This window comes from Lactuca sativa, chromosome 8 (assembly GCF_002870075.4).
Source record: "Lactuca sativa cultivar Salinas chromosome 8, Lsat_Salinas_v11, whole genome shotgun sequence".
Taxonomy (NCBI): domain Eukaryota; kingdom Viridiplantae; phylum Streptophyta; class Magnoliopsida; order Asterales; family Asteraceae; genus Lactuca; species Lactuca sativa.
The window spans coordinates 121,002,935-121,010,389 of record NC_056630.2 but is presented as its reverse complement, the minus strand read 5'-3'; the positions used below and the strand labels follow the sequence as shown (position 1 = coordinate 121,010,389).

Genomic DNA, 7,455 nt, shown 5'->3' with positions numbered 1-7,455 from the left:
AATTGTCTTATTCTTGAGTCTTTGATGATTTGAAACTTTTCTTCATGATATTTATTGATCTTCATAGCTTTGTAGACTCTTATTCTCTCAAACTTTTGCAACTTTTTTTTATCTTTTCTGTTTTTTCTTTTTTTCTTACTTTTTACACTCAAAACTAAAAATCCTAAAAAAAAACATATGCTTAAGCAAGAGAACTTAACTTCAACCCTTATTGGTTAGAGGTATTAGTCTAAAGTGCAATGACTACATAAGCTCTCCTGGATACATTTCTAGTACGCGATGCTAAACATATTATGGCCCTCAATCTAAGCAGGGTCGTGTTTTTATTCCATGATTCCACTATGACAGGGAACCCGCAAATACACTATAACATATATTGGCTCAAATAAACATTGAAACTTGTATCGGATCGTCCTACACAACACTAGCAACCTAGATATCAACATAACATTTTTTTAACTAAATTTAATTTTGGATTATTATTTCAAATATTTCTAATAATTTTTTTAAATCCTAGTCATTTTTCAATTTAAATCAGTAAGCTTATAGTCTTATATTCAACTCCCTGCCCCGCACTTAAATGATGTAATGTCCTCATTTCATGCTAAAACAATAAAAGAACATAAAAATAAAGAAGATAAATTGGAAAAGACTCCCCTGGGATAGTAGTAGCGAGATCGAATTCTGAACGTGTGTGGAAAAGCTTGTACATCTCGAATAATTGTTGGAAACAATACTTCTGGGCTCTTTTGCGTGAATATACATGTGTTGGATTGAAATAAACAAAAGAACCATCTTCAAAAATTGTGTTGAACCTCAGACACGACACAGGAAAGCAACGACACGTTGTGTTTGCGAGTTTGAGGTCGTAATGATCGTGAAATATAAGATCGCCACGACGTGGTCTAGTGATGTCACGTCGTAGTAATAGGTCAGATGCAGTTGTGATAATAACAAATGCCACGACGTGGTTTAGTGGTGTCACGTCGTGGTGTCTTCTTAGAATCTCATTAAGTACCAAAATTATGTGTCTTTTCTTCTTCATGGATTAGGATCATTCCTAACTTTTTCTTTCTATAAAAATTCTTCAAAACTCAACTCTTCATCAAGTGGGAACCCCACAATTGTTCAAAAATATGGTCTTTAATTGTAATCTTCCAAGAATTGCACGGCTTTTGCATCCATTAAGCTCATTCACTGCTTCACTTTCGTTTAACTCTACAAAATAAGATTAGAAGACTAGAGAAACACATGATCATTCAATTAAATTATAAACAAAAGTTAAAATAAAAACAAAAAACTAAAAAGAAATCAAAAGGAAAAGAAAATGCGAACTCTTAAAAATCGGGTTGCCTTCCGATAAGCGCTTTTTTAGAAGTCGTGAGTCGGAATCCTTCCCACTCTATGTTGTTGCGATTGGGAGTGGGGTCTCCCTTTCCCCCTTTGGCTCTTTCCACTTATGTTTGTATGTTTGAACCTGTCGAACGTACGCCTTCTTTGAGTTTTCTTTCTTCTTTTGATTGGCGTTGTCTTTTTGTTTACGTTTCAATCCCTTGCCTTGCCTTTTCATCTTTGTACTCTTCTTGTCATCTTCTTTATGATCTTCCTTGTCTAAATCCATTTTGAAAATTATTGACTCCTCTAATTCTTCACCCGTGTCTTCATTATTTATCTCAACCTCTTCACCTGAATCGACTTCTTCTTCATTACTTGCTTCTTCCACTTGAGCCTTAGGTGTAGTGAACATGAACACCTCAAATTCAATAGGTATTGAAGCTCTTGGTTTAGAACATTTGACCTTTACAACATGAGGTTTCTTTAAAATTTTCAACTCCTCTTCCATCAACCTTTCAATCTCCTCTAGCTCATCAAGATTTTCTCCTTCCAAATTATTCATTCTAATTACTTCATCTTTTGGTATCTCATAATTCACTTTTTGACTCATTTCAAAAGTGATTTCTTCATCTTCTACACGAAGTGTGAGTTTTGAGTCATGGATGTCAACAAGAGCTCTCGCGATACTCAAAAATGGTATTCCCAAAATTATAGGAAGGTCTTCATCCACTTTCATTTCCAATACCACAAAGTCAACCGGAAAAATAAATTTCCCCACTTTCACCAACAAATCTCCAATGACTCCATGTGGGTTGGTGATTGAGTGACCCGCCATTCTAAGTGTCATCTTTGTGTCTTGGAGCCTCGGTAGACCGAGCTTCTTGTAGAGAGATTATGGCCTAAGATTGATGTTTTCCCTCAAATTGGCTAAAGAATTTATAGAAGTAGAATTGTCAAATTCACAAGGAAAAGTTGGTTGGCCCAGATCTCCCATTTTGATTGGCAACCCATTGATGATTGCATTTGAACACAACTCATTTCGCACGATGGTTGATGCTTTTTCCAACTCCTTTTGATTAGTTATCACATCATTAGAAAACTTAGGAAGTTTGTCCATGGATTGGAGGAATAGGGCGTTAATTGAGGGATAACACTTGTTCCATGAACTTATTTTGTTCCGACTCCAGAGCATTATTAAGAGATTAAGATGGGAATGGTAAAGAAGGCTTACATGAAGCAAAAGTAGAAATTTTTTGGTTCTTCAGTGACCACTACGTGGTAGGGTCACCACGACGTGGTGAATCATCATAATATGACTCACAATTTGCTTTTTTAGCTTTGGGGATTCTCTTATTCCAAATATGAATCAAGTTGTATGGTAGTTGTTTCATGGATCATAAATGGCTCTGAATGAACTTCTTCTTTAGTGTAAATCGCCATTACATGAGGTTGTGATTTTGGGTCGGGATTTCTAGGAGGTAACCACTCATTAACAAGTGTCGTTAATTGCCCAAGTTGAGTCTTTATGTTTTTGATGTAAGCTTGATGATTTCTCTCATTAGCATAAGTAGTATCATGCCTTTTTTAGAGTCTTCCATAAACCTATTAGGTATGGACTCAAAATCTATCTTCTTCTCGGGTGGTGGTTGGTCTTTTTGGTAGTAGTCACGACCGCTTTGACTATATTTTATCGTCCTTTTTCTTCTTGTACTCGTCATATGGCAACCACTTTTTTTCGGCTTTCTTCAATCTTCATCATATTTGTCACCACTAGAGTAAAACAATTGTCCCTTCTTGTTACGATGCTCATCCTAATTGCAATCCTTCGTTAAATGTGGCCCGTTACAATTATCACACCCAACTCTTATGACGTGAATAGATTGATCCATCTATGTCATCCTCCGATCCATATTCTCTAATTTTGCCAAAACCGCAACTATGTTCTCATTTCCTCCATCTCCTTTACCTCTAGTAACATCTTCTCTTGGGTTATGATATTATGAATTCTTTAATCAATTCCTTAATCGTGGCCAATTCCTTCTTTTTCATTGGTCCTTGAGAGTCAAGAAGTTACCTTGTTGTAAAATTCACCCCATCATAGAAAATAGACACTTCTTGTTGGAAATTTTAAATCATGTTGACGACAACTCCTAAGCATGCCCTTGTATCTTTCACATGCTTCATACAACGATTCTCCGACTTCTTGTTGAAAATTAATAATCTTCTTCTTTAGCTTTGATATCTTTGAAGGTGGAATGAATTGATTAATAAAAGTGTCACGAATATTAGCCCAAGTAGTAATGGATCCGGGTGCTAGCGATTTCAACCAAGTTTTATCTTCATTGTAAATGTCACCAGAAGCATCTTAAGTAACACGGACTCTCATTAAAATAGGAATTTTGAGAAAAAGAATGTCAAAAATGGAGTTTGTACGAGAGAGTTATGATTTTAGCAAAATCATTTAATTTTATAAAAATATGGACAAAAATATAAATTCAAAACTAGCCGACGGAGTCTAAACGAAAGTTGTAGATCCCGTCGATAACTACGTGTGGATATAAAGAATGTCAACAACAAAGTTCGTATGAAAGAGTTATAATTTTTAATAGCACATTTATATATTAAAATAAAGTATAAATCATGTGTGTGTGTGTGTGTGTATATATATATATATATATGCATATGTATATATCATTAGAAATGTATTGACGATGCGATCCTTATAAGACTAGTGTTGAGTACTTTCGACATTAGTTTGGTACAAATATCATTAAATCTATTTAAAATAGTATTATAAAGGGGTGTTTAGTCATTTAAGTAAATATAGAGGGTGCTTTTTGAAAATTCAATTACTATAAATAAGAGCCTCTAGGCTCTCATATTTCTTGTACCATTCTCTTGATTCAAGATTCTTTCTCTTCTTATCCCCCGAGCATTTCGGTCCTCCGTGATTCAACTTCTCTTTCTGTAGTTTTTAGTATAGTAAAGCGAGCGTTGAAGCACCGAAAGAATATTTCTTAGAAAGATTCAGCGACGAAGTTCTGCCCCTGCAGAGCCCGACTCCTAGCTAAGTAAGTTATGTTACCCTACTTTAAATATAGCTTATAATATCGTTATACTGATTGATCAAAGTCGTTATACTGATTGATCTACTTACGGGGATGATGTCTAGGCTGTGATTTAGTGAGGTTTTTAAAGTGGGATTTCCAAACAGTATACGAAACTTCGTATACCAAACAGACCTGATGTGCACAAAAGTACCCACTAATTTTAATATTTATAACCTAACAAACTTAGACTAACTATGCACTTATAGGCAGTATACCTAGTCAGATTACAGTATAGCTTAGGTAAGTCGGGTGTCAATCACAGGGAATGGTGGTGAATTAATTTAAAATATTTGATTATAGGTTACAGGTCACACGAAAAGAATAAAGAAGTAATTTAGTAGATCTCAAATGAACAATTAATTAACAACTCTCGATGAACTAACAGGAAAGCAAATCTCTTCAGGTACTTTGGTTTAGATAAATTACACCTTAAAAACATAGACAATTGCATACATAAATTCATTTATTCATGTTCACCGATTCCTAAAATGATTAGATTCGCGTTCACTATAACTAATCCTTTAGCAAACAAGTCAATTCAAACAGTGATCAGTTGGTTAAACTAACATGCTTCCTAGTGTTCAGTTCGTATCGAGCAAGACTTGTAAATATAGTTAATCAAATTGATCATTCAATTAACCTCTTGTTGATGGTCATCAAACAAGGCTCACACATTAACTTACTTATTTCCAAGTTAATCCTAGTTTCACATTCGTTATTCCTAGACTTGTAATCTCGATGGTCATCAAAATCATAAGAGACAAGCAATCAAGCAGATGTTCATACAACTCAATTCACTTAACAATTAACAGCAAATAATTATCATTAATACGTAAGGATCTTTTAACAAGCTTGGCAAGATAAATTAATGTCACACCCCCGAACTAGACGGCGGAAACGTCCGAGGGCTGTTGTGACTCAATTGAATACCATCACAGTGAATATACATGAAACATAACATCATTCATCACCATGCATTGAAATAGTACAACTAGTAGTGTTTACATTTAGTACATTGTTTCATAACATTACATTTCCAAAAAGTAAATTGTTCGATACTAAATAAACAAACAACAAGGCATCACTAAGTACATTTTTCCCTTCGATTTACCTGTTACCGGATAATACAAGTATTTTGAAAAACGTCAACATATGAAATGTTGGTGAGTTCATAAGTAATGTTTGAAATATAATGTTTTGTATTGTTTTGAAAACCACCAGAAAATCCGATATTTTCTGAAAAGAGTATCGTATAAAAAAAAGTGTGAAGATCCGTAAGTATGCTTGTTTGTTTCTAAAAAAAACATTGTTAGACTTGGTATGCATCTTGTAGATGTATGACTTGAAAAACCCTAGGAAAACCCGATGTTTTCCCAATACTTTGAATTATGCGTTTTCTATTTTGTTATACCGTTGTAACGTGTGTATTCGATAATTCCAGGTGACGTTGGATTAATTATGGGTTGTGAATTGTTATAAACACGCATTAATGAAAACGACTAGTTTACAACTATACAAACGATCCCTTAGGCGTCGTCCGTACTATTCACTTAATTCAATCACCCTAACTTCTCATAGCCCCACAACCGAGGAGAAAAGAGAGCACGAAGCCCTCGATAATTCCATAAGTCGTTCAAGGCTATCGTGAATGCGAAGGGCCCTTGGCCCGGCCCGCATTGGTGAATTCTTGACTTTACTGGCAGTACCAAAGGACCCTTGGGGCCCAACAGCACAAAGGCCATTGAAAGTCCTTTTACACGGAATTAGGTCATATTAGACCCAACAACATGTAAGCGAGTTTCCTTCGGGCCTAAAGATCATGTCATTGGGCTAGCTAGGCCCAACAAGCACGATTTGAAACTTTCGGGCCCAAAGATGGTGTATCGACGTCTGGTGAATTCCCACGTGTGTATTGACTTCCCGTAATTTCATTATTGATTCGAGACCGAATCAATTCGTTTGGTAACGATTTTTGGTGTTGAAGGTGTATTATGTTTTGTCGGTAGTCGTGGTACTAGTATTTTAACATAACGGATTTATTGTTTAACACATTCGAATTTTACTTTTTACAGCCCCTTTCTTATGGATAATTTACACTTTTGACCCTTTGTACTAAAGAATTTCCATTTTAGTCCTTAAACCATTTTTCTTGACACTTTAGTATCAAAACTTGTTGAAAAGATATTTTTCAGCTCAAATTTGTTTGGAAACCAGTTTTAGTCCCTCAAAATGAAGTTTTCTCGGCTGAAACCTCATTTTTCGCAACTTTTACACTTTTGGCCCAAAATAGAAATTTTTTGCATCTTTGGTCCTTTTTAAATATGAAAAATATTTTTAACCCTTGAAATGGACTTGGAGCACTAGTAGTCCCCTATTTTACAGAAAAGTACAGTTTCAGCCCTTCAAATTTGAAAATCTCGCATATTGGGCCGAAAAATTCATTTTTTTTGGCCCATTATGCTTAAAATTTTACATTTTAATCCTTCAAGAGAGTATATTTCCATAAAATACTTTGTTAAAACTGTTTTGTCCCATTTCAACCATCAGAATTCATATTTTGTCATTTGGGGCCCTTTAATTTTATGTTTTTAACATTTTGAGCCCAAAAATGGGTTTTTAGCCCAAAAATGTTCATATTAACCAACTTAGTTATTTTTCTAGAAATGATTTGTGTGTAATAATATGTTTTATACTTGTTTCATACAGCCTAATGTAAATCTCGGTTTTAAGGGTTTTTTGACTAGATCCAACACCACAATCTCATAAAAACATGAATATAAACATAGAAATCACACAAAGCATGCATATACCCATAGATCTACACATTTGCTTGTATCCCCCCCCCCCACAAAACTCATTAAAACCGAAAAATAGGGGGTATGAAGCTCACCTTGAGTTGTGGTTTCGATTTGAAGAAGAAAAGAGAAGAGTTTGTTGTTATTTCGGCCCTAGCAACCTTTCCTTGGAAGATCTTGAATTTAGGGGGTTCTAAGATACAAGATCATGATTT

The 7,455-nt window shown here is 34.9% G+C and overlaps 1 non-coding gene across 1 annotated transcript; it reads left to right on the top strand.

The window, feature by feature from the left end:
- Positions 1 to 3,464: 3,464 nt before the first annotated feature.
- LOC111900971 (small nucleolar RNA R71) lies at positions 3,465 to 3,571 on the top strand. The gene has a single exon (XR_002853358.1). It is a non-coding gene; the product is annotated as a small nucleolar RNA R71 (small nucleolar RNA).
- Positions 3,572 to 7,455: the final 3,884 nt, after the last annotated feature.